This window comes from Mauremys reevesii, linkage group 14 (genome assembly GCF_016161935.1).
Source record: "Mauremys reevesii isolate NIE-2019 linkage group 14, ASM1616193v1, whole genome shotgun sequence".
NCBI lineage: Eukaryota > Metazoa > Chordata > Testudines > Geoemydidae > Mauremys > Mauremys reevesii.
This window is the reverse complement of record NC_052636.1, coordinates 19,355,564-19,383,205: the sequence shown is the minus strand read 5'-3', so window position 1 is coordinate 19,383,205 and position 27,642 is coordinate 19,355,564. Positions and strand designations below refer to the sequence as shown.

Below are 27,642 nucleotides of genomic sequence, written 5' to 3'. Positions count from 1 at the left end.
TGGCTGTCACTGTGCTGTAAGGTGGGGGAGTCAGCCTGATATTAGCTCCCCAGTGGCAACAGCAAGGAAAGTAACCAACACCCGGACAGGGTGTCAAACAACCCATCGACAGCCATTGTCCAGCAAGAGAGCTACAATGCAATGACTCACCTGCATGAGGACACCCCAGGGGAATTGCTCAGACTTGCTTGGAGAGACGCAGTGATGCTCACCTGACTCTGAAGGTGGGGGGGGGGGAAGCCATGAGGGAAGAAAGGACATGATAAAAGGAGAGACATTTGCCAGGCTTTATCTCTCTCTCCCACCTATGTCTACAGACACCCCCATACCAAACAACTGAAGCGCTGATGAAAGGGGAGAGCCTGGCTGAAAAGCCACCAGCCAGCCTGTGGTGAGAAGCATCTGAGTTTGTAAGGGTACTGAAAGGGTTAAGATCATCTTAGAATTAAAAGCAATGAGGAGTCTGGTGGCACCTTAAGGACTAACAGATTTATTTGGGCATAAGCGTTCGTGGGTAAAAAGCCCACTTCTTCAGATGCATGGAGTGAAAATTGCAGATAGAGGCATAAATATAGATTGGAACATGAAGTGACGGGAGTTACCGTACAAGGGGAGAACCAGTGTTGAAGGCTAATTCAGTCAGGGTGGATGTGGTCCTCTCCCCACAATTGATGGGGAGGTGTCAATACCAAGAGAGGGAAAATTGCTTTTGTTGTGAGCCAGCTACTCCCAGTCCTTATTCAAGCTCAAATTAATGGTGTTAAGTTTGCAAATCAATTGTAACTCTGCAATTTCTCTTTGAAGTCTGTTTTTGAAGTTTTTTTGAATGGCTACTTTGAATTATTGGGTGTGAATATGTAAAGGTGCTATTGACTATGCAAGTCCCATATGGTCTAGTGAGCTGGATTCCTAGTTTTTCACCCAGGTGGCCTGGGTTCAATTCCCATCAGGGGAACAATGCAGAGCTTTTGCTCAGAGGGGAGGCAGGAAATGAAAGGAATGGGAAGGGATCCTGCCAGCAGGGGAGTTGGACAGTGTTGGGAGGGGATCCCAGAAGTGGGGGTGGGGCAGTGGTCTGGGGGGAGATGAGGGAAGGATCCCAGCTCTGTGAGAAGTTAACATTCTGGAGAGCACAGGCCTGGCATGGGGGGGGGGGGTGGGTGGGAAGAGTGAGTGTGTCCCTCTAAACTCACCACCAGCAGACTAGGCAGGCTTGGAAGAATTACATATTTGTTGGTAAATGTCAGTTTCTGTGTAAACACACGACCCAATGGCAAAATCTTTCCATCGATAATCATCAAAACTAACAGATGGGCAAATTAAGAAACATGTTGCTTGAGAACTTATCCTATTCTAATCCTCTAGGGCTCTCTTTTGCCTTAGGGACCACCATGTGGGCATTTCATATCCCTCCTCATTTTCACACAGACACACAATTTCCTTTGCACAGATCCATGAATAGTAAAACCTCCCTGTGTCTATTCTCTGAGCCAGGGCATTTGATTCCACTGAAACCTTCTCTCCTGCAATGGCAATGGTCAGACAGAGGGAATGTGTCCACCTTCCCCCTGGCAGTGAGATAGTCACTCTCCTCTTCATGCTGCTGTTGTTATTCCATGAGTCATCAAGGATGGAATAAACAGCTGAGTTTCTCCAGGGTGAGGAAAGAAAGGAGCCACCAACGCCCTCAAAAATCTCAGTGCCCAGAGAAAACCTGCCTCTGTTATTGGACTCTCAGAGGTGCTGGCGATACAACGGGAAAAGGGACTGTCTGAATTGCCAAGGCAGGGAATGAACAATCTACAGCAACATCATTAACCACAAACACACTCTAATCATGCTCCAGCCAGTAGAGAAATGGGCAGGAATTCTTGCTGTTCAGCCATGGCCACACGTACAGAGCTGCACAGCAGTGAGTGTGCTGGGGAAGCTGGTCTGAGCAAACAATTTGTAATGACCCTTCAGTGAGAACAGAACCAGAGTGTAGAAAGGCCCCTCTGTTAAGTGGTTGTGGCGGAGGCCTTAGGTAGCTGGGCTAGAAAACTATGGGTGTCTTTCTGTGAAGGTCTGATCCTTGCCAGCTAGGCAAGGCTGGTGTGTGGTGTCTCCATGGCTGTACTTTCAGGGTCTGATCACAACAGTGCCACAGGGAGCCAAGCCTAGACATATTCAGAGGCTAAGGCCAGGTCAATGTTTCAAACAGTGAGTCTATGCTGCTGCAGCTCAGTAATGGAGATGCTCTATGCCAGGGTTTCTCAAATGTCCTTTCACTGCAACCTCCTTCTGCCAAAATAACTTAATACGTAGCCCTGGAAAGAGGGACCAAGCACCAAGCCCCCCCACTTGGGCGGGGGAGAGTGCCAAAGACTGAGCCCCAGTGCGGGGAGGGCAAAACCAAAGCCTGAGGGATTCAGCCCTGGGTGGGGGGGCTCAGACTTTTGGCTTCAGCCCCAGGACCCAACAAGTCTAATACCAGCCCCGGTGACCCCATTAAAACAGGGTCACGACCCACTTTGCGGTCCTGACCCACAGCTTGAGAACCACTGCTCCATGCTGAGGGGGGAGAGTTTTCCTGTTGGTGTAGTCAATTCACTTCCCCAGGAGGTGGCAGCTCTGTCATGGGGAGAAGCTATATCAGTGGGTGCACAAGCTGTGGTGTTTACCACATTTAAGAAGTTTAATCAAACCCCATTTTTAAAACCACCTGTGGTCTGGGAATGGCAAAGGAGCTCGATGAAGCAGGGTCTGTCCTTCAAAGTCCTGGAGATCACAATTCCCTGCTCTTGTTAACATGGGGGTATAGCTCAGTGATAGTGTGTTTGATTGCAGATTAAGTGGTCCTTTGTTCAAACCCAGGTGCCCTCTTAAAAAAAAGAAAAAAAATTTCATTTCCATTCTCCATTATGTTCAGGAGCTCCACCATACGAGGATGTTTGAAATGAATGTGAACACTCAACATTTTGCTGTTCAAATGCATAAAAACCTAGCAAACCTGTCCATCAGCTGAAATCAGTTCCAATCCTCTAAGTGTCTAGTTTATGTTTTCATCAATTAAACAAAGGTATCATTCCCTGAAGCAGAGCACAAGTTTGAAATACAGGCAGCATAAAGCCAATATTCATAATGTCAACTACAAAAAAAAGATACACATCTAGAGATAGCATCATTATAATCAGCCAATCAGAACCTCTCCATAGACCCCTTACATGACCACTTCTCTGTAATATTGGCTGCAAATATAGACCAGTGGTCACAATGGTGATCTATACAGTTACAGATTATGTCAATAATGTCACAGGAGGTGACAGCATCAGTGAGACTGATACTGGAATACTGCCTCCACTTTTGGTGTCCTCATTTGAAAAAGATGTTGAGAAATTGGAGCTGGGGCAGCAAAGAGCCACCTAATGTTCTGAGGACTGGAAAAAATACCTTCTAGTGAGCTATTGAAAGAGCTCAACCTGATTAGCTTATCAAAAGAAGATTGAAAAGTGACTTCATTGAAGTGCCTTAATGGAGAGAAAGATTGGGTATTTAAGGGCTCTTTAATCTAGCAAAGAAAGGCATAAGAAGACCCAATGGCTGGAAGGTGAAGAGAGATAAATTCATATTACAAATAAGGCACAAAAATTCAACAGCGAGGATGATTCACCACAAGAACAAGCTACCAAGGAAAGTGGTGGATTCTCCATCTCTTGATGTCATTTCATGAAGACTAGATGCCTTTCCGCAATGTGTTTGCCTCAAAAGTAGCTATTGTGTCCTACAGGAGGCCTGTGATATGCAGGGGGTCAGATTAGATGCTCTAATGATCTCTTCTGGCAATAAAGTCGACTAATTTCTGAAAAACTGAGTGTAGCATTGGGAGCAGCATCTGATGTTTCCCTGTCTAGCCGGCTTGCTGCCTAGAACGAACGCTCCTTGAGTGGGGTGATCCACAGGGAGTAGCTCAAACCTGCAAAGTGCCTGGCCAGGGGCAGGACATTGGCACAGCAAGGGAGGGGTGCGGCAGCGACATCACAAAGGCCTTTTGCAGGACCTCAGACTATTGGTCCAAGGTGGTGGGGAGGTGGTGACCTCACAGAGAGATGCTGACATCAGCCAGGCAGGACAGGGGTGAGGGGCCAGGGAAACCTCAGAGACCCCTGTGGCTTTGCTTCAGCGAGTCTCCTTCTCCAGGTCTCTCTTTGAGGACTGAGAGAGTATTCGGGTTCACGGACGTGAGCGCCAGGAGGAACCTCTTTCGAGTTTTCTCCTTCCCTTTCAGTGATTTTACTAGAAAACAGCCGTCCCTGTTTAGAAGGTAAGAGCCTCCTGGAGGTTTGAAACCTGTTCAGTCTGATCCATGGGGGTGAGAGTTGAATTCTAGGCATGGAAAACACGAGCTTAAGGAGGCAGAACTTTATTCTGCACGTGGGATTTTGTCCCTTAGAATCACTGGGGACATTAGGGTTTGTTCTTTTTGCTTCCCCTCTTCCTCCCTCCTCTTTTTCTCTTGCTTCCTTTGTCCTTTTACCTGTTCCCCTCCCAACACCAGGAGGGTGTGGGTGTGGGTGCGCGCACGTGCGCTCTGCAGCTCCCACTGTGGGAGGTCCACCCAAAAATGTGGGGCTGAAATAGTGCTCGGGCAGTGATCCCACCAGTGACCTGGGCCATCCTTTGGGCTCTCTGGTGAGAACCCTCAGCCTCCTGCCCTCAGTCTCTACCCTGATTGGCTGAGGAGGGGAGTTATTGACATGGACGAGACTCAGGTCCTTGGTGTTCTCTTTTAAGAACAAGTAAGTAAGTCAGAACCAGTGTGGCAGAGCTCTGACCCTGCTCCGGTGGGTCCTGCGCTTCTAGGCGGTTTATGCTGCCTCAGTGGCTCACTGTGACCCTCCACATAGCCCTTCTCTCTCTAGGGCCAGGGTTACAGTCTGCTGAGCCCTTTTCATCATAGGCTGCAAGGAGGTTGGTGAGAGAACTGCCACAGTCTCTGTTCAGCCTCCTGTCCTGACAGGGACCTGACTTCCCCTTCCAGGAGATGTTCCTGTAGTGGTGGGTTGGGGGGAACCCGGGCCCGCCCTCTACTCCGGGTTCCAGCCCAGGGACCCTAATGGTAGCAGTTGTTGGCAGCCAACCTTTCACTGCCAGAGTTGCTACATTTCCCTGGGCCACTTCCCCACAGCTCTCCTGCTTCTCCCTTCTTCACCCTGACCTTAGGGCTCCCTTAACGATGGTTTGAGGGTGTCTTCAGTAACCAGCCCTTCAGCCGCACTTCCTCTCCTCTGGCTCCCCGGCTCTCCTCTGCCTGACTGGAGTGAGCCCTTTTTATAGTATCAGCAGGGCCTTAATTAGAGTCAGGTGGTCACATTAACTGAATGGCCTCACCTGACTCTTTACAGCTTAATTAGAGTCAGGTGTTCTCATTAGCCTGGTGCAGCCCCTGCTCTGGTCAGTCAGGGAACAGAAATTTGTTAATCCAGTGTCCAGTATATCTGCCTTCTGCTATACCCACCTGGCCTGGGTCTATCACACTAGCTATACCCAAGAAGTAGAAAGAAAAAACAATTCAGCTTGTAAATTCCTTTGCTGTCTGCTTGCTCACAGCTTGAAGCCTCCTCTTAACAAAGACCCTTGTTAAAAAACTTAACACCTCTGCCTTCAGGCTGCTTTCTAAGCAGCTAGAAAGGAGAGAAAAAATAATTCACACCGCTGCTCACCATGTGAGGGTTTTTCCCCCCACTTTGAACTTTAGGGTACAAATGTGGGGGACCTGCATGGACACTTCTACGCCTAATTACTAGCTTAGATCTGGTATTGCTGCCATCACCCAGAATGTCAGTGTCTGGGGCACTCTGTTACCCCAAAACTTTCTCCTCCCTTGGCAGCCTTGAGAGGCTTCACCAATTCCCTGGTGAACACAGATCCAAACCCCTTGGATCTTAAAACAAGGAGAAATTAACCATTTCCCCCTCCCCTCCTTTCCCCTCACCAATCCCTGGTGAGTCCAGACCCAATCCCCTTGGATCTTAAAACAAGGAAAAATCAAGCAGGTTCTTAAAAAATAAAGCTTTTAATTAAAGAAAGGCAAAAATCATCTCTGTAAAATCAGGATGGAAAATACTTTACAGGGTACTTAGATTCATATAGTCCAGAGGAAACCCCCTCTAGCCTTAGATTCAAAGTTACAGCAAGCAGAGGTAAACTCCTTTCAGCAAAAAAAGGGACATTTACAAGTTGAGAAAACAAAGATAAAAGTAACACGCCTTGCCTGGCTAATTACTTACAAGTTTGAAACATGAGAGACTGATTCAGAAAGATTTGGAGAGCCTGGATGGACGTCTGGTCCCTCTTAGTCCCAAGAGCGAACAACAACAAAACAAAGAGCACAAACAAAAGACTTCCCACCACCAAGATTTGAAAGTATCTGGTCTGGTCCTCTGGTCAGGTGTCAGCCAGGTTTAGTGAGCTTCTTAACCCTTTACAGGTAAAAGAGACATTAACCCTTAACTATCTGTTTATGACAGGCCCAAACTCTCCAGCGCTTGGATTCTTTACATGCTTTCACAGAGCGAAGAGCACATGTTCCATGATTTCATAGGGCAGAGTTTTAGGGCTATTTTGAGTCAGGGAGCTATGCTATAGGGAGCTTTCCCTGTGTGGATCTGACAGGTGGATCAACATAGATGCACATTGTGACCATTCTAAGGGTGCTGAGGGCTGTGAGTCTCCTTGTTGCCACCTGCCACTACTAAGAAGGACTTTTGGCAGCTGGATGTTAGCGACCAAGCTCACCAGCCTGTCAGGCACTCAAGCACCCTCCTCCACAGCAGCCCTGACAGTTGACAATAGAGACACCTTAACCCCTGAGTTCCTTCAATGTGTCCCCCTCCGGGGTCTAGCTCCGATCACCAAATACTCGGGGTATGTCTATACTACCTGCCGAATCGGCGGGCAGCGATCGATCCAGCGGGGGTCGATATATCGCATCTAGTGTAGATGCACTAAATCGATCCCCGAGTGCTCTCCCCTCGACTGTACTCCAGCTCAGTGAGAGGCGCAGGCAGAGTCTACAGGGGAGCTGCAGCAGTCGACTCACCGCGATGAAGACACCACAGTAAGTCGATCTAAGTATATCGACTTCAGCTACGTTATTCATGTAGCTGAAGTTGCATAACTTAGATCGATCCCCTCCCCTAGGTTAGACCAGGGCTCAGAAAAATCCCAGATCCTCTCTGCCCAAAGCAATGGTACATCCCAGGTTACCAGTTTTACTGGCATCACACAAAGCACTTGAGCACAGTTATCGAACAAACAAAAATTTCTTTACCACAGGACAGAGATTTAAAAAGAAACAAATGTGAGTGATGGAAACCAACCATTACCAACAAAACAAAATCACAAAATGCAACCTACACTTTAATAGCTCCCTTCCCTATCTAAATAGACTGACGTGTGAGGTGACAGTCTATTGCAGTGATTGCTAGTCCCTAGGAGCCAGGCCTCTGCCTTTCTTGAAGCACCATTGGTCATTAGTGATCTCCTTGGTGAATGGACCCAGAGTGTTTCTCTCCACCCTGTCATAAACTGAATCAGTCTTTTGTGTATATTCACAGGAAGGACCATTTCCTCATTCTCATATTGTCCTTTTCTCTGCCACAGGGTTTCGATGTCTATAATTTGTCTTTGATAGTTTTCCATTGGCTTTTCTGGGCTGGTGCAAAGGCTGACAATGCAGCAATACATCGCATAACTGGCTAGCAAGGGACGGGTGACAATTCCCTCCCACTTGAATGGGCTGTCCCCAACAAGACCTGTGATTAGGGTGACTCACTGTCATGACAATACTATATGGGCATAATGTTCCATATACTTACATTACTCCTTCAATAGGACTCATACCCACCTCTTGAAGTGATCAGGAGTAACAATAATTTACAAGGTTTCAGTACAGATCTCACTGCTATGCTTCCTGGATAAATATCATAAAAATCAGTGCATTAGGTGGGATGAGTTTGTCGGGTCTGAGACGGGAGTTTCTTGTGAATTACTCTGACCTCTTTGCCAACTGGCACCAAAGAGCATTTATCACACATACACTGAGCTATACAGCCACACTCTGATATAACAGAAAGGCCAGCACAAAAAACAGAGAGAGGAACAATAAAATACTAAAATGACAATAGTTGGAACTCTCCATTTCCCTCAGTCTTTGGACTGATGGGTACTAAAACTTTTCCCTCAGTTGAACCAGGTGATTGGATACCTGGCTCAGCCCTCCCTACTAGCAGCTCTCTCACCTACAGGGAGATGGGTCAAAATTGGAATTGATGTCATGACTCGCTTCCCAGAGGGGATCAACCTGTCTAAAGTTGTGTCTACCCTTCAAACACTGGAAATATTCTTCTGACAACCTAACACTGTCTACACTGGGGCTCAGCTCACATGAACTACTTCTCTCAGAGGAGTGGATTTTTCACACCCCTGTCAACATAGCTTTTCAGTGTAGACCAACCTTTAGATGGCTTTTTGATATGAAAGGCAATGGTCTTCAGCCTTTTCCTTGGTATTGATGATTGACAACTGCAGTTTCCTACCTGCTGGACACATCCTATGACAGATGTCAGGCCTTTCCTTTGCAAATTAGAGAAGTGGGGAAGTCAGTGACCCTTACAGTGTAAGTGGGTATGTAGCAGGGTGGACCCCTGCTCCAGCCCTGAAAGGGTTAAAAACAGCCCTGGGAAGGGGCTGAGGCTCAAGAAAACAGCCTTTAGGCTGGGCTGATTGGGGGAAGTGGCTGCAGCTGGGGCCACGCCCCAAACTGAGCCAAGGGCCTTATAAGAAGGCCAGGGAAGCCAGAAGCACAGACAGTCTCTCTCTGCCTTCAGAGGGAGATGGGCCTGGCTGCTTAGGAGCTGAGATAAGTACCTAGGGTGAAGCAGGGCCGGGGAAAGGCTGAGGAGCTCTAGCCAGGAAAGCCCCAGGCTGCGGCCTAGCACAAGGCCAACGGGTACTGGGGGTTGCAGAGGGCAGCCCAGGGGTAGGCCAAAGCAGCAGGTCCAAACCCAACCCTGCCAATGATGAGTAGGCTGATACTGCAGCCTGCCCCAGAGTGTGGGGCTAGACAATGACTGACAGTAGCCACATACTGAGGCAAGGTAGGGATAGAGGGTGGGGGTTCCCTGAGACAAAAGGGGAAGCCCAGAGTGAAAAGGGGTTACTGCCAGGGGGCAGCACCCCGGAGAAAAGGGGCACCGGGTCCAGGGAGGGACACGGGGGCCTGAGAACAGGTGGATCACCAGCCTGCAGAGGGCGCTCTGGTGCTGAACAAAGCTAATTCCCAGAGTAACCAGCAGGAGGCGCCGCAGGGGTCAGTCGACCCGTTTACAGGGTAAAAACTTATACAAATTGTCTCCTCGAGTAGTTTTCCTTTAATAGAAATTGACTTTGAAGTTCAGTAAAATATGCTCTATTTGAAATTTACAAAAAAATAAAATCTATATGGGCCCAATAGTCTCTTCTACACGCTAACACCTATTCTCCCACCCCAACTTTTGGAGTGAGGTTTTCTACCAGAACTCCTTACACTACAGGGGGTAAATTAAATCAAATTAACTTTTGAAGATTAGCCATCATTTCCTGTATGACTAAAAAAAGAAAAAAACAAGACAACTTTCAGTTTTCCAAAATAATTCAGATTATCAAACAATTAGTGTCTTACTCTTTAACCAATAACTTCACCTATAATTTCATTTTCACTAGTAACAGTAATATATTCAAAGATCACAAATCCTTGTCGTATATGTTAGTTTTCTTTTAATCCCCATTGCCAACAACTGAACCATGGCTCAAGTTGTGGTTTGTCCCAACACTTCTGAGAGTTCATATATCTCTGGTTCTTCTGCCATGCGTGTTGGTGGAAGGCATCTCCTATGTGGGAATGTTTGCATCATGAGGAAAAATACCTCTCTTTTCACACTTTAAATCTTTCCAAGAAGTAGGAGGTAAGGGAGAAGTGATGTAAATGCATAAAACACAAGAGAAAACTGTCTGGTCTTCACTACAGACATTTATCGGTATAATTATTGCTCAGGGGTGTGAAAAATCAACACAGCTGAACAACGTAGTTACACAGCTCTAATCCCTGTGTAGATAGCGCTACAACAGCAGGAGAGCTTCTCCTGCCAACATAGCCATCTGAGACAATATTGATTTAAGTAACTGAACTACACTGTGCTCATATGCACTTCCCTCAGTTAGTGGGGGGTCTGCTGTTCACCATTTCCGAATGGAGATTTTAAATCACTGCTGTGTCTTTGTTACCATGGCCAGTAAACTGAAGAGTTCTCTCCTGTTGACAGAACTGCACTTGAATTGTCTCCAAGTCATCATGGAGATATGGGGAAAAAGCAAAGCTGAAGGGAGAAATGATGACTTTAGCAAATGGTCATTTGTCTTAAATTCTCCAATAAATCTGAGCTGAACTAATATCTAATTGTGCGACCACACAGCCATCAAGAAAGATAGAAACCCAGATCACAGAGAGATAGAATACATGACAATGAAAGTGTAAATTGAAATTCCAGAGCAGGTTACATCTCATTGTTTAGAATCAGGACAAGAGATTCTCCCATCACATTATCCTCTGATCCATTCAAATCTGCTTCGCTCAGCACTGTCTCCATAGTCAGTTATGTTATTTACAACATGTTTAGTATCCCAGCATCCCCATAATGGAGGAAAAAACAGCTACCTTGCCAGAATTGGCTTTACCAATAGATGGAACCTGGGATTTAAACTCTAAATGATGACACTGTATTTAGGATACATTTGAATTCCCCTTCCAGGCCTTTGATACTTTCATCTCGAGTCATAGCAACTCTGGTACAGGATTAAATAAGTCAAAGCATCATCTCCAAGCACAGACAACTGAGAACACTTCATCATATGACATTTTGAGAAGTGGAGGGGTAGAATGTGATGACAATAAACTCTGCCTGGCTCAGTCAAAAGGTAAAAGTTTTGCCGTGATGGGGAAGGAGAGAATCTCTGAGTCACCCCATCTCCTTTCAAGTATCAGAGGGGTAGCTGTGTTAGTCCAGATCTGTACAACGTGACAAAGAGTCCTGTGGCACCTTGTAGACTAACAGACGTATTGGCGCATAAGCTTTCGTGGATGAATCCCCACTTCATCAGATGCATGGAGTGGAAATTTCCAGAGGCGTGTATAAATATGCAAGCGAGAATCAGACTAGAGATAACAAGGTTAGTTCAATCAGGGAGGATGAGGCTCTCTTATAGCAGTGGAGGTGTGAACACCAAGGAAGGAGAAACTGCCTTTGTAGTTGGCAAGCCATTCACAGTCTTTGTTGAATCCTGAGCTGATGGTGTCAAATTTGCAAGTAAACTGAAACTCAGCAATTTCTCTTTGAAGTCTGGGTCTGAAGTTTTTTTGCTGCAGGATGGCTATTTTTAAATCTGCGATTGTGTGTCCAGGGAGACTGAAGTGTTATCCTGTAGGTTTTGGTATATTGCTTATGCTCCAAAACATTTTTTAGTCTATAAGGTGCCACAGGACTCTGTCGCTTTTTACATCTCCTTCCAGTATCACAGAAGCGGAAATGACACTTTTTTCCTGCCCTTGCTCCTCTTCTTTTAAATGTAATATGAAAAGTTCGCATGATAACTGCTCTTCAGCACAACCCAGAGCAACGTGAGAACAATTGGCAATGATACAATATGTATCATTGGTGACTCTAACCATAACTGCAATAGGAGGAATGGTATAACTGTGATGCTCCCTTGTTTCTTATGGGAAGGACACACTTGAATTACTCATGGGACAATGGAGTTGATAGAAAGGACAAATGGGTCCACCTCAAAGAGGTCAAACTGCAAAATGCAAAAATGGGCCACTCATCTGGCCAAGCTGAGGGATCGGTGCTTCATGCAGTTCAAACAGCTTTTAAAAGTTACTCTGTGGGAATCAGGAAAAGTATGAAAGTATCGATAGCCCTAGAGGGTTTGTGGTGTTGATCCCCATTGCAGATTCTCTGATGGCTCACATGGGCTCAGTGGCAAGACAAGGTTTTCCCACACTCACTGCTTCCATGGGGGTCTCATACCAGTGTGGATTCTCTGATGGCTAATAAGCTGCTGGCGGTAAATGAAGTTTTTCCCGCACTCACGGCATTTATAGGGCCTCTCCCCTGTGTGGGTTCTGAGATGGGTAAGAAGGTGCGAGCTGTGATTGAAAGTTTTCCCACACTCACGGCATACATAGGGCCTCTCTCCTGTGTGGATTCTCTGATGCCCATTAAGGTGAGAGCTGTGAGTGAAGCTTTTCCCACACTCACTGCATTCAAAGGGCCTCTCCCCTGTGTGGATTCTCTGATGTTTAGAAAGGGCTGAGCTGCTACAGAAGCTTTTCCCACACTCACTGCATTCATAGGGCCTCTCCCCTGTGTGGATTCTCTGGTGAGTAATAAGGTTTGAGCTGCACTTGAAGCTTTTCCCACACTCACGGCATTCATAGGGACTCTTCCCTGTGTGGATTCTCTGATGCTGAGAAAGGCCTGATTTCCTAGAGAAGCTTTTCCCACACTCACTGCATTCATAGGGCCTCTCGTCTGTGTGGATTCTCAGATGCTGAATAAGGGCTGAGCTGCTAGAGAAGCTTTTCCCGCACTCACGGCATTCATAGGGCCTCTCCCCTGTGTGGATTCTCTGATGCTGAATAAGGGCTGAGCTGCTAGAGAAGCTTTTCCCGCACTCATGGCATTCATAGGGCCTCTCCCCTGTGTGGATTCTCTGATGAGTAATAAGGTCCGATTTGCGATTGAAGGTTTTCCCACACTCATGGCATTCGTAGGGCCTGTCCCCTGTGTGGATTCTCTGATGATTAAGAAGGGCTGAGTAGTCACATAAGTTTTTTCCACACACTGTGTATGTATTTTTTCTCTTTCCAATGATGATTTCCTGCTTTGTTGTGGTTTCCTTGAGGTCCTTCTGAGTTCCCTGAGAGGAAATACGTTTACCCATTTTCACCCCCGACTGGTTTCCTTGTTCTCTCTCTGGTCTGTGCTGAATCTCACAGGAGTTTTCCTCCTCATGACTCCTGGACACATTGCTTTTTGATCTTTGCAATAATGCTCTGTGTTTATCCACTTGCTGAACATTTTTCTGCTGAGAATTCTGCTCCTCTTTCTCACATGCCATTGCATCACCTGCTGTGAAAAAGACAGAAACATCAAACAGGGATGAAAAGTGAAAAGCCAAAACAAACTAAGTGCTGGAGGGAGGTCAAATAAAAATCACAAACTGAACTCCCCCAAACTCTTCCCCAAAACAGGAGAGAGGAGGGGATCAATTTGGCTTTCAAATCCCATCCAAATTCTCAAGGGGAAGGGAGGAAGCTACTGCCTGGTGTCTGCTAGAATCTACGGGAAGCCATGAGCTATAGTTACCCTGAGGATATGACCCCTGCTGGCAACAATAATGAACTGAGAGACCTCTCAAGGGCTTCGTAGGGCATCCCAGATGTTTCCTTCAGGCACTTTCACACTCAGAGTTGGTTTAATGTTTCCTCACCTCTGCAGGGAGATCTCAGGGTCTGTTTTCCCTCTGAACCCTGCAGGTCTGAGACCCATGGCTCTTCCCCTTGTTCTAGCTGGGAGATCACATCACACTGGAAAACTAGAAAGCCTGCTCAGATGAAAGAAAACAAAGGGGTTCCGTTGATTTCATAAAACTTTGTCATAAAAAACATTCTATTAATTTAACTTTAATACTTGGTGTGACCCGGTGTCCCTGGGCTAGTCCTCACTGAAAATGCCAAGACCAGGGCAGGCTGAAAAAGGGAGAGCAGAGGCTCCCCAAACTGGTGGATAACACGGAAGTTAAATTCACCAACCAGTCACCAACTGTGCTTCTGATCCCCCACACTGGTTATCGAGAAACTGAAAAAAGAAATCACATGGCCCCCTTTATTGCATCCCAGTTCTCTGGCTCCTAATCAGCACCTAGGTCCAGCACAGTGAGAGGTTATTTAAAAACTCTGCTCACATAAACAAAGTGTTCTTCTGACCCCAGAGTCAGCCACATTACCAGGTCAGTATAGGTTTGGATCTTACTCAAAATACTATGATGCCAGCCAATCATTGGCATCTAAACTAAAAGTTTATTATAAAAGAAAGAAAGAAAGAAAGAAAGAAAGAAAGAAAGAAAGAAAGAAAGAAAGAAAGAAAGAAAGAAAGAAAGAAAGAAAGAAAGAAAGAAAGAAAGAAAGAAAGAAAGAAAGAAAGAAAGAAAGAAAGAAAGAAAGAAAGAAAGAAAGAAAGAAAGAAAGAAAGAAAGAGAAAGAAAGAAAGAAAGAAAGAAAGAAAGAAAGAAAGAAAGAAAGAAAGAAAGAAAGAAAGAAAGAAAGAAAGAAAGAAAGAAAGAAAGAAAGAAAGAAAGAAAGAAATAAAGAAAGAAAGAAAGAAAGAAAGAAAGAAAGAAAGAAAGAAAGAAAGAAAGAAAGAAAGAAAGAAAGAAAGAAAGAAAGAAAGAAAGAAAGAAAGAAAGAAAGAAAGAAAGAAAGAAAGAAAGAAAGAAAGAAAGAAAGAAAGAAAGAAAGAAAGAAAGAAAGAAAGAAAGAAAGAAAGAAAGAAAGAAAGAAAGAAAGAAAGAAAGAAAGAAAGAAAGAAAGAAAGAAAGAAAGAAAGAAAGAAAGAAAGAAAGTTGTTAAATGGGAAAGCAGTCAGACACATTCAGAAATCTATACATCTGGTTCTTAGCAGTATTGGTGAGTTCCTGGCTTGAAAGGCTCTCTGGTACACATCCACATTATTCAGTCCTTTGTTCAAGCCTTCAGTTTGTAGAGAAGTTGCTCCAGAGGTAGGAAGGGGGATTGAAGACAAAATGGAGATGATGCAGCTGCCCTTTATATTCCTTTTGCCAAGTGGCTTCTAATTCCTGTGTCCCAAACACAAGCTTCACAGCACATGGCATGGAAAAGCCTTGGAGTTCTCAGTACACAGTGTGATACAGCCTGGCCAGAGGGCAGCAGAAGAGGGTTAGCAAGGAGCCTTATTCCCTCAGAGGGAAGAAAGTTTGCTATAGATGAATTAGAGCACCAGCAGTCAGTCAGGTGATAAAAACCCCTGCTTCAATCAGACAGTGTGGGCATTGGAGCAGAGAGCAGTTTGAAGGAGTTGGAGCAGAGAACAGTTTTGAAGAGAGACAAAAGGAAAGTTTGGAGGAGTGCTGCGGTGGGCTGAGAAATCCAAAAACCCTAGGTAAGGGGCACCTGGCTTGTGTAGAAGGAGGGCAAGAAGCCCCTCCACAAGCTGAAGGGCAGGAGAGGGAAGTAGCCCAGGGGAAGGAACCGCCAGTTCAAGTGGTTCACCACTAACCTCAGGACTCCTGGGTTGGGACCTGGAGAAGAGGGCGGGCCCAGGTCCCTCCCTCTCCACTCCCCTTCTCAAGGACACTAGTGGGGTAATTAAAATACCGATTCAGAGGCAAGCAATGGCGCCCTGAACCTTCCCCAAAGAAGAGAAAGCGCGAGACCCAGCATAACCGTACTGGCAATTTGCCACAGTATTTATAATAAAATAATAATAATATAAAGTGTCTCTCAATTCCATACAGTGTCACTTAATAAACCAGTCAATTCCCAGGACCGGTTCCTCAGGTGTTTGAAGATGTCGAACACATTGCTTGGGACGGACTAGAATACCCACATATATGTTGGGAACACACAGACACTGTGCTACTGTTCCCCTATGTTCACTCTTCTAGAAAATTATGATCAATTTTGTTCATAGTATGTGTCAGGGCTGAATCTCCACTCTGTCACTCCGAGTGCAGAAAGCGGGGGCCCGACAGGATTCTACAAATTAATTTGTGCCACTCTAGACTTGTATTAAACCCCCAAAGTTACAGCTTCTCTCTGACCTTGGCTTGGTAAATGCTGCCACCACCCAAAGGCAAAAAACCCCCAAACCCTTGGACCCAGGAAGGAGCGCTTGAGAATTCTTCCCTCTGGGGCACCCTCAAGCCCTTTCACCTCCCCTCTGGGAAGGAGCTGAGAAAGAAAACAAAGGAAATTAGCAGTGGCTACCAGATAATCAAACAACACACACAAACCTCTTAGGACACCAAAAATCCAATCCTGTTCTTAAAAGAGGTAAATTTTATTAAAATTGAAAAGGAAAACAATACATCTGGAACTTAGGCTTTTGCTAGATCTTAAAAGAAAATTTTTGTAAGCACCCAAAACAGATTTCTTGAGGGTTCAGCTTAAAGCTTACAAGCAAACAAAAGCATCCGGGATAGCACAGAGGAGATCCAAAAGCCAAAATAAAAAATAAACCTGATTGTGTCTGTCTAAACATTCCCTGGCCAAATCATTTCTTCTAGGTATGGAAGATGAATTTTCATACCTGATTCAAGCCATACACAGCATTGCTACTCCGTGTCGCCTTCTCCGGAGAACAACAGACAAAGGGAAAGTTACTTTCCCATTTAACAAATTTCTAGCCTTTCCATTGGCTCTTTTGGTCAGGTGCCCAATACTTTTTTTTTTTAAACCCTGTTGGCTTGTTACCCTTTAGAGGTAAAGCAAGCAGAGAACTCGCACCATCAGGGATTTTACAGCCAACTGGTTGGCTGGGTGTTTATAAAAGGGAGATCCCTCCCCTCCCCTTCATTTATCACTGTAGGGCTTGTGAGGTACCATTTGAAAAGACAATCTACTGAATATCCTCCTGTTACAATGCAAGCAGCAAAGAATCCTGTGGCACCTTATAGACTAACAGACAATTAGCAGCATGAGCTTTCGTGGGTGAATACCCACTTCTTCGGATGCAAGTAGTGGAAATTTCCAGGGGCAGGTATATATATGCAAGCAAGAAGCAAGCTAGGGATAACGAGGTTAGTTCAATCAGGGAGGATGAGGCCCTGTTCTAGCAGTAGAGGTGTGAAAACCAAGGGAGGAGAAACTGGTTCTGTAGCTGGCAAGCCATTCACAGTCTTTGTTTAATCCTGAGCTGATGGTGTCAAATTTGCAGATGAACTGAAGCTCAGCAGTTTCTCTTTGAAGTCTGGTCCTAAAGTTTTTTTGCTGTAGGATGGCCACCTTAAAATCTGCTATTGTGTGGCCAGGGAGGTTGAAGTGTTCTACAGGTTTTTGAATATTGCCATTCCTAATATCTGATTTGTGTCCATTTATCCTTTTCCTTAGAGACTGTCCAGTTTGGCCGATGTACATAGCAGAGGGGCATTGCTGGCATATGATGGCATATATTACATTGGTGGATGTGCAGGTCAATGAACCAGTGATGGTGTGGCTGATCTGGTTAGGTCCTGTGATGGTGTTGCTGGTGTAGATATGTGGGCAGAGTTGGCATCGAGGTTTGTTGCATGGATTGGTTCCTGAGCTAGAGTTACTATGGTGCGATGTGCAGTTACTGGTGAGAATATGCTTCAGGTTGGCAGGTTGTTTGTGGGCGAGGACTGGCCTGCCACCCAAGGCCTGTGAAAGTGTGGGATCATTGTCCAGGATGGGTTGTAGATCCCTGATGAGGCGTTGGAGGGGTTTTAGCTGGGGACTGTAGGTGATGGCCAGTGGAGTCCTGTTGGTTTCTTTCTTGGGTTTGTCTTGCAGTAGGAGGCTTCTGGGTACACGTCTGGCTCTGTTGATCTGTTTCCTTATTTCCTCGTGTGGGTGCTGTAGTTTTGAGAATGCTTGATGGAGATTTTGTAGGTGTTGGTCTTTGTCTGAGGGGTTAGAGCAGATGCGGTTGTACCTCAGTGCTTGGCTGTAGACAATGGATCTTGTGGTGTGCCTGGGATGGAAGCTGGAGGCATGAAGGTAGGCATAGCGGTCGGTAGGTTTTCGGTATAAGGTGGTGTTAATGTGACCATCACTTATTTGCACCGTGGTGTCTAGAAAGTGGACCTCCCATGTAGATTGGTCCAGGCTGAGGTTGATGGTGGGGTGGAAGCTGTTGAAATCGTGGTGGAATTTTTCCAGAGTCTCCTTCCCATGGGTCCAGATGATGAAGATGTCATCAATGTAGCATAGGTAGAGAAGGGGCGTGAGTGGACGGGAGCTGAGGAAGCGTTGTTCCAGGTCGGCCATAAAAATATTGGCATATTGTGGGGCCATGCGGGTGCCCATAGCGGTGCCACTGATCTGGAGATATATATTGTCATCAAATTTGAAATAGTTGTGTGTGAGGATAAAGGCACAGAGCTCAGCAACCAGTTGTGCTGTGGCATCATCAGGGATACTGTTCCTGACAGCTTGTATTCCATCTGTGTTTGGGATGTTTGTGTAGAGAGCCTCTACATCCATGGTGGCTAGGATGGTGTTTTCTGGAAGGTCACCAATGCATTGTAGTTTCCTCAGGAAATCAGTGGTGTCACGGAGATAGCTGGGAGTGCTGGTGGCATAGGGTCTGAGTAGAGAGTCCACATATCCAGACAGTCCTTCAGTGAGAGTGCCAATGCCCGAGATGATGGGGCATCCAGGATTTCCGGGTTTGTGGATCTTGGGTAGTAGATAGAATAACCCTGGTCGGGGCTCTAAGGGTATGTTGATTTGTTCCGGTGTTAGCGTAGGGAGTGTCCTGAGTAGATGATGCAGTTTCTTAGTGTATTCCTCAGTGGGATCTAAGGGAAGTGGCCTGTAGAATTTGGTATTGGAGAGTTGTCTGGCGGCCTCCTTTTGGTAGTCAGACCTGTTCATGACTACAGCACCTCCTTTATCAGCCTCTTTGATTATGTCAGGATGGTTTCTGAGGCTGTGGATGGCATTGCGTTCTGCACGACTGAGGTTATGAGGCAAGCGATGTTGTTTTTCCACAATTTCTGCCTGTGCACGTCGGCGGAAGCATTCAATGTATAGGTCCAGACTGTCATTTCGACCCTCAGGAGGAGTCCATGTGGAGTTCTTCTTCTTGTGCTGTTGGTGGGAGGGTAACTGTGTATCAGTGCGTTGTTCAGTGTTGTCCTGAAAGTATTCTTTCAGTCGGAGACGGCAAAAGTAGGCTTCCAGATCGCCACAGAACTGTATCATGTTGGTGGGGGTGGCAGGGCAGAAAGAGAGTCCCCGAGATAGGACAGACTTTTCTTCTGGGCTGAGTGTGTGGTTGGATAGATTGACGATATTGCTGGGTGGGTTAGGGGTACCACAGTTGTGGCCCCACGTAGCAGGTAAGAGTTTAGACAGCTTACAGTCCTTTTTCCTTTGTAGAGAGGTGATGTGAGTAATGTAGATCTCCTGTCTTATTTTAGTGAAGTCCGTTTGTATGGATAAATGGACACATATCAGATATTAGGAATGGCAATATTCAAAAACCTGTAGGAGAACACTTCAACCTCCCTGGACACACAATAGCAGATCTTAAGGTGGCCATCCTCCAGCAAAAAACTTTAGGACCAGACTTCAAAGAGAAACTGCTGAGCTTCAGTTCATCTGCAAATTTGACACCATCAGCTCAGGATTAAACAAAGACTGTGAATGGCTTGCCAACTACAGAACCAGTTTCTCCTCCCTTGGTTTTCACACCTCTACTGCTAGAACAGGGCCTCATCCTCCCTGATTGAACTAACCTCGTTATCTCTAGCTTGCTTCTTGCTTGCATATATATACCTGCCCCGGGAAATTTCCACTACTTGCATCCGAAGAAGTGGGTATTCACCCACGAAAGCTCATGCTGCTAATTGTCTGTTAGTCTATAAGGTGCCACAGGATTCTTTGCTGCTTTTACAGATCCAGACTAACACGGCTACCCCTCTGATACTCCTGTTACAATGTGTAGCAACATTGTATGGAAAGTGATGAGATTTTACGGTATGATATTACCGAAAAAGCTGCAACCCTAACCTTAAGTTCCTCAGAGACAGCAAGACAAACAGCTGGTCAAATAGCCATTCTCCACCAGGGGGAAGGTGTGAAGATGACATTTACATTCCATCACAGGGACACTTGAAGCTCGTATCTATGACAGCCTGTCACCATGACTCAGCTGGGAACTGAAGTGGTTTCTAGTACAAAGGACTGAATTATAAAAAGAGGTGAGGAAAATGCATGAGACTCTCTTCCCCCCCCCCCCTTTCGCTCTGCTCATGACAACTCCTGAAGAACTGAATGTGGGCGGCAGGGGCAGGTTAGGGGGAGTCCTGGCTGAAAGGAAAACCAGCCTGTCTCAGCACATGGCGAGAGAAACATTTGTTTTAAATCCCTTTTAGCTTGTTAGGTTAAACATTAGTTTGTGTTTTATCTTTGCGTTTCTTTCATAAACAATTCTGACTTTTATGCCTCATTACTTGTAGTCACTTCAAATCTTTTTTTTCAGTAGTTAATAATTTTGTTTCCTTTTTTTATCAAACCAGTGTGTTTGGATTAAAGTGTGTTGGAAACTCCATTTGGAATAACAAGGCTGGTGCATGTCATTTTCCACTGATGAAACAACAGATTTCATATGAGCTCCCATTTTTCAGGAGTGTGCTGAACAGTGCAAGATGCACATTTCTGGGGGAAGTCTGGGAGCAGAGAATTTTCTGGGGTTCTCCTGTGGGGTACTGTAATTTGTGAGTCACTGTCTAGCAGCACTCAATACTGTGTAGCTGGGAGCGAGTTACATGCTGGAGACTGCATGTGAACTGCCCAGGAGTGGCTGCTCTCACAGTAGAGCAGTGTAAAAGGCACCCCAGCCTGGGGAACTGAGGGGACACAGCTGTTAACAGTCCAGTTTGTACTGTGCTTAATGTCACAGACACTCAATTTCAGAGTCTCTTAAAACACACAGAAAGTAAATCCACGTCCCAGAAATCAAAGTCTCCCTGGCACTGCTTCTTGCTGACAGATGGGTCCAGAGACAAAGACAGAGTCCTCGGGAAGCTGGGAACATAAGCGTGGGGTTCAGTGGAGAATGGGAACAGGAAGGGCAGGGATATTATTGAATGCAGGATCTCAGCAGTACTCGATGTCAGGATAACACATAGTGCAGCCCATTGGCAAACATAATCCCAAATATACATAGAAAATGATGGGGTCTAAATTAGTTATTTCCATTGATTTATACAAGGGCAATAAGATATTCTCTGTATTACTGTCTATCCCTTTTAAAATAATTCCTAACATCCTGTTTGCTTTTTTGACTTCCGCTGCACATTGCTGGATGTCTTCAGAGAACTATCCACAATGACAAAAAGAACTTTTTCCTGATTAGCCTAATTTTGCCCCCATCATATTGTATGTATAGTTGGGGTTATTTTTCCCAATCTGCATTACTTGACATTTATACACATTTGCCATTTTGTTGCCCAGTCACTTAGTTTTGTGAGATCTTTTTGAAGTTCTTCACAGTTTGCTTTGGTCTTAACTATCTTGAGCAGTTTAGTATTGTGACGTTATTGATATAATCTGGGACCATATAGAACATGGTTGTAGCCAAGGTCCTGTAGTGGCACCAAATCTTATGTAAAGGGGGTCATATAAGGTGTCCAAGACCAGGTTATGGGTTGCTGCTTATAATTATGGTGTCTATATGTATGTATCATTTTGTAGTTGAAGTTATGAGTATTAGCTCTATCCTGTCTGTATTTCCAACTTATGCTGTGCTTCTGGGAGACATCCCAGACAAGCTGGTGTTAGCTCTGCCTCACCTGCTTGATGGCCCATTAAGGACCATCAGCTATTCAACTGACCCATTGAGAGAAGGCAGATATGCCTTGTAACTCAGCAAAGTATGCAGCGACTTGCCCATGGGACTCCAGACGCCATTTTGCTGTAATTTTCAACAGTCAGAACGAAGAAGTGTTCTTACACCTGGAAAAGCCTATAAAAGGCTGATGCCTCATCTCCATCTTGTTTTTAATCCTGCTTCTTACCTCTGGAGGAACTTTGCTACAAACTGAAGCTCTCAACAAAGGACTGACTGACCCATCCCAGAGGAGGATGTACTCCAGAGACTTGATTTGAACCTGCAATTTACTCCATCACTGCTACAAGCCTGAACTAAGAACTTTGCCATTACTGCATGTAATTGATTCCATTTAACCAATTCTAGCTCTCATCTCTATGTTTTTTCTTTTATGAATAAACCTTTAGACTCTAAAGGATTGGCAACAGCGTGATTTGTGGGTAAGATCTGATGTGTATATTGACCTGGGTCTGGGGCTTGATTCCTTCGGATCGAGAGAACCTTTTTCTTGTATTGGGGTGTTGGTTTTCATAACCATTCATCCCCAGGATGAGTGGCACTGGTGGTGATACTGGAAGACTGGAGCGTCTAAGGGAATTGCTTGTGTGACTTGTGGTTAACCAGTGAGGTGAAACCAAAGTCCTCTTTGTCTGGCTGGTTTCGTTTGCCTTAGAGGTGGAAAAATCCCAGCCTTGGGCTGTAACTGCCCTGTTTTAAGCGATTTGTCACTCTCAGTTGGGTCCCATCAGAACCGCATCGTCACAAGTATCATCTGCAAACTTTGCCACCTCACTGTTTACCCCTTTCTCCAGATCATTTATGAATAAGGTGAATAGGATTGGTCCTAGGACTGACCCTTGGGGAACACCACTAGTTACTCCTCTCCATTCTGAAAATTTACCATTTATTCCTACCCTTTGTTCCCTGTCTTTTAACCAGTTCTCAATCCATGAAAAGATCTTCCCTCTTATCCCATGATAACAATTTATGTAAGAGCCTTTGGTGAGGGACCTTTTCAAAGGCTTTCTGGAAATCTAAGTACACTATGTCCACTGGATTCCTCCTTGTCCACATGTTTGTTGACACCTTCAAAGAACTCTATTAGATTAGTAAGACATGATTTCCCTTTACAGAAACCATATTGACTTTTGCTCAACAATTTTTGTTCTTCTATGTGCCTGACAATTTTATTCCTTTACTATTGTTTAAACTAATTTGCCTGGCACAGACGTTAGACTTACCAGTCTGCAACTGCCAGGATCGCCTCTAGAGCCCTTTTTAAATATTGGCGTTACATTAGCAATCTTCCAGTCATTGGGTACAGAAGCCGATTTAAAGGACAGGTTACAAACCATAGCTAATAGTTCCTCAATTTCACATTTGAGTTCCTTCAGAACTCTTGGTAAATACCATCTGGTCCCGGTGACTTGTTACAGTTAAGTTTATCAAGTAGTTCCAAAACCTGCTCTAGTGACACTTCAATCTGTGGCAGTTCCTCAGATTTGTCACCCACAAATGGTTTGGGAATTTCACCAACATCCTCAGCCATGAAGACTGAAGCAAAGAATCCATTTAGTTTCTCCGCAATGACTTTATCGTCTTTAAGGGCTGCTTTTGTATCTCAATCCTCCAGTGGCCCCACTGGTTGTTTAGCAGGCTTCCTGCTTTTGATGTACTTAAAAAACAATATTACCTTTTGAGTTTTTGGCTAGCCCCTTCTTCAAACTCCTCTTTGGCTTTTCTTATTACATTTTTACACTTAATTTGGTAGTGTTTATGCTCCTTTCTATGTACCTCACTAGGATTTGACTTCCACTTTTTAGAAGATGCCTTTTTATCTCTCACTGCTTCTTTTACATGGTCATTAAGCCACGATGACTCTTTTTTAGTTCTTTTGCTGTGTTTTTTAATTTGGGGTACATATTTAAGTTGGGCCTCTAATATTGTGTTTTTGAAAAGTGTCCATGCAGCTTGCAGGGATTTCACTCTAGTCATTGTACCTTTTAATTTCTGTTTAACTAACCCCCTCATTTTTGCATAGTTCCCCTTCCTGAAATTAAATGCCAGTGTTGAGCTGTTCTTCCCACCACAGGAATGTTATATGTTGTTATATTATGGTCACTATTTCCAAGCGGTCCTGTTATAGTTAGCCCTTGGACTAGATCCTGCGCTCCACTCAAGACTAAATCGAGAGTTGCTTCTCCCATTGCGGGTTCTTGTACCAGCTGCTCCAAGAAACAGTCGTTTAAAGTATCCAGAAATTTTGTCTCTGCATTTTGTCCTGAGGTGACATGTACCCAGTCAATATGGGGATAATTGAATCTCCCACTATTATGGAGTTCTTTATTTTGATAGCCTCTCTAATCTCCCTTCGCATTTCATCCTCACTATCACTGTCTTTGACAGGTGGTCGATAACAGATCCCTATTGTTATATTCTTATTAGAGCATGGAATTACTATCCATAGAGATTCTATGGAACATGCAGTTTCATTTAAGATTTTTACTTCATTTTAGTTTACATTTTCTTAAACATACAGTGCCACACCCCCCCCCCCCCCGAGGATGACCTGCTCTGTCCTTCCGATATATTTTGTACCTTGGAATGATTGTGTCCCATTGATTGTCCTCACTCCACCAGGTTTCTGTGATGCCTATTATGTCAATATCCTCCTTTAACACGAGGCACTCTAATTCACCCATCTTATTATTTAGACTTCTGGCATTTGTGTACAAGCATTTTAAAAACTTGCCGCTGTTTATTTGTCTGCCCTTTTCTGATGTGTCAGATTCTTGTGTGTGTGAATGATCTGGTCCCTACTTTATCCTCTTCCAGCCTCTCTTCCTGACTAGAACTAGAAAATCTCTATCACTAGTCTCTCCTCTAAGACAAGTCTCTGTCCGATCCACGAGCTCCTCTGCAGCCATTGGCTTTCCCCCATCTCTTAGTTTAAAAACTGCTCTGCAACCTTTTTAATGTTAAATGCCAGCAGTCTGGTTCCACTTTGGTTTAGGTGGAGCCCATCCCCAAAGTTTCCCCAGTTCCTAATCAATCTAAACGCCTCCTCTCTACACCATCATCTCATCCACCCATTGAGACTCTGAAGCTCTGCCTGCCTACCTGGCCCTGTGCGTGGAACTGGAAGCTTTTCTGAGAACGCCACCATAGAGGTCCCAGATTTCAGCCTCTTTCCTTGCAGACTCAATTTGGCCTCCAGGACGTCTCACCTACCGTTCCTTATGTCATTGGTGCCTACATGTACCACGACCACCGGCTCCTCCCCAGCACTACACATAAATCTATCTAGATGCCTTGAGAAATCAGCAACCTTTGTACCAAGCAGGCAAGTCACCATACGGTTCTCCTAGTCATCACAAACCCAGCTATCCTTGTTTCTAATGATCAAATCTCCAATTACTAACAGCTGCCTTTTCTTAATGCCTGGGGTAATCTCAGTGCAAGAGGTTACCCCAACACCATCTGGGAGGAGGGTCCCAACTATGGGAAGGTTTCCCTCTGCTCCCATTGACAGCTCTCCTTCCCTGGGCCTTTCATCCTCCTCATCAGCGCAGTGGCTGTCTGACCAGAGGTGGGACAAATCTACAAGTGTCCCGGAAAGCCTCTTCAACATACTTCTCTGCCTCCCTTAGCGTCTCCAGTTCCACCACCCTGGCCTCCAAAGCCTCTGAGGGCCAGGAGCTCCTTGCACCGAATGCACACGTAAGCCACCCGCCCACAGGGCAGGTAATCATACATGCTACATTGAGTGCAGTAAACAGGATAGCCCCCACTCTGCTGCTGGGCTTCTGCCTGCATTCTCTCTTACAGCTACCTAGGTTAACAATAGGGGTTTTGTTTCAACCAAGAAGTCTGTATTATAGCTTAAATGTTTTAAAGAATGGCAAGAGTACCTCGCCCCCTTCCCACTCCCCTTCCAAACTCCCTCACAAAACTCCCCGTTAGCAGCCCTGTTTGAAAAGCTCCCTGGTCACTTGCTCACTGCTTTCCAAAGCACTCCCCTATCACATACCCCCCTGCCCCCAGCCCCTGCTTGAGCCACTCAGGGTAAGGGGCTGGGAGCACCCCCAGTATCCCAGCCCACCCTCCCAGCCCCCAGACCTGACTCCTGCATCCCCTCCCCATCACGAGCCCACACACCCCCTGCTCTGACTCCTGCACCCCCCCACATCCTCAACCGCACCCTGAGCACCAAATGGGAGCTCCTGCACACCCCCCTCTACATTGCCATCTGCACCCCTCACACCAAATGGGAGCTGCCCCAGGTAAGCACTTCACACCCCAACCTCCTGCCCCAACCGAGCCCCCTCCTGCATCCTAAAATCTGGCCAGATCCTGCACCCCAATCTCCAGCTGCTCCTGCAACCTAACTCCCTCCCAGACCCTGCACCCCCAGCCCTGACTCCCGCACCCTGAACACCCTGCCCTCCCTGACCCCAGCACCCCCTCACACCCCCAGCCCTTACTCCTTCACCCCTCTCAAACACACCCCAGTTCCCTGCCCTCCCTGATTCCTGCAGCCACCCATAACCACTTATCCCCCACCCCCTGCCCATCTCACACCCCCAGCCCTGACTCCTGCCCCCCCACATCCCCACCTGCATTGCTCGCATGAAACAGGAGCTGCTCCAGGTAAGTGCTCCACACCCCAACCCCCTGCCCCAACCCTGAGTCCCCTCCCACACTCCTGGCCAGACCCTGCACTCCAACATTTTTAATAAAGGGCTCTTATCCAAAGCGCTTTACAATAGTTAGCTAACGGCACAAACAATATATGGAAAGATCGTTAAGTGGTGCACCAAGACTCAGCAATTTTCAAGTGGTCTGTGGAAAAATCGGTTAGACGACAAAAACAATCAAGGTACCTCACTTCATTTTCATTTACTTCCTATTACTTATAGGAGGAGGAGGAGGAAGGAAAAAAAGAATGAAAAATGGGGGTGGGAGGGAAATGAGAGAATGTTCTTTTTCTTGCCTATGTCCCAAGGAGGGACCCCTAAAATGGAGCTGAGCACAGGGCCCCACTAATGCTAAATCTGCCACTGAGCTTCCTTCTCTGGATACCCCCAGCCAGCAGTCAAGGACGCACGGACTGTCTGTGTGATAAGTGACCCTGGGCCAGCAGCTCTGACTCCAGCAGCCTGCTCGTTACACCCCAAGCATAATTGTGGTTTGGGTGGAGAAGGCTCAGGGTTTGAGAGATCAGGGGTAGAAACTTCTGCTCATTCTGCCGCACCTAACCCTCAGTTTTACTTGAGAAAACAGGAGATATTTGACACTGTGCGGTACGGCTCCTGTGCTCTGTTCCCAAAGTGTTCTGCAGCAGGGGAGGGTCTCTGGTAGCTTGTGTGTCACTGGCATATTGGGGTGATGAGGCAACAGGACAGAGTAGAGGTGGCATTGTGGGGTGGCATGAACCATCTCTCTTCTTTTCCCCTTCCAAGAACAGAGGGGAGAGTAACCCTTACCCAGCGAGGTCACATTCTCATAGTTCTCCTGCATGACATCTCTGTAGAGGGCTTTCTGAGTGGGGTCCAGCAGAGCCCACTCTCCCCTGGTGAAATACACAGCCACCTCCTCGAAGGTCACCGGCCCCTGAAAGAGCGAGAGTCCCACACTCAGTACCTGCTGCCCCACTCACAAGCCCCCTATACATGAAGGACAGGAGCCAAACAGAAACTCTGGGTGGATTGCAGTCAGAGTCCCACCCCCACCCTGCTCAGAGCATCCAGGAAACACCAGGGGGAGGGGACGAAGCGAGAGCCCCTCCTGTCTCCCAGCAGAGCCATCACACACCTACTAGCCACTAACTGATTCAGAAGGATTCCATACTGCGAAGGTTGGACAGGCCTGTGACCAGGGCCGATCCGGAGAACAGAAGGGTGTGCTGTCTACCGGGTGCTAAAATACGGGATGTGGACCTGAGGTTGAAAAGGATCCTAAG

At 46.0% G+C, this 27,642-nt stretch overlaps 1 pseudogene; it reads right to left on the bottom strand.

The window, feature by feature from the left end:
* Positions 1–27,642, bottom strand: part of LOC120381639 — a 318,539-nt pseudogene that overhangs the window by 113,028 nt on the left and 177,869 nt on the right.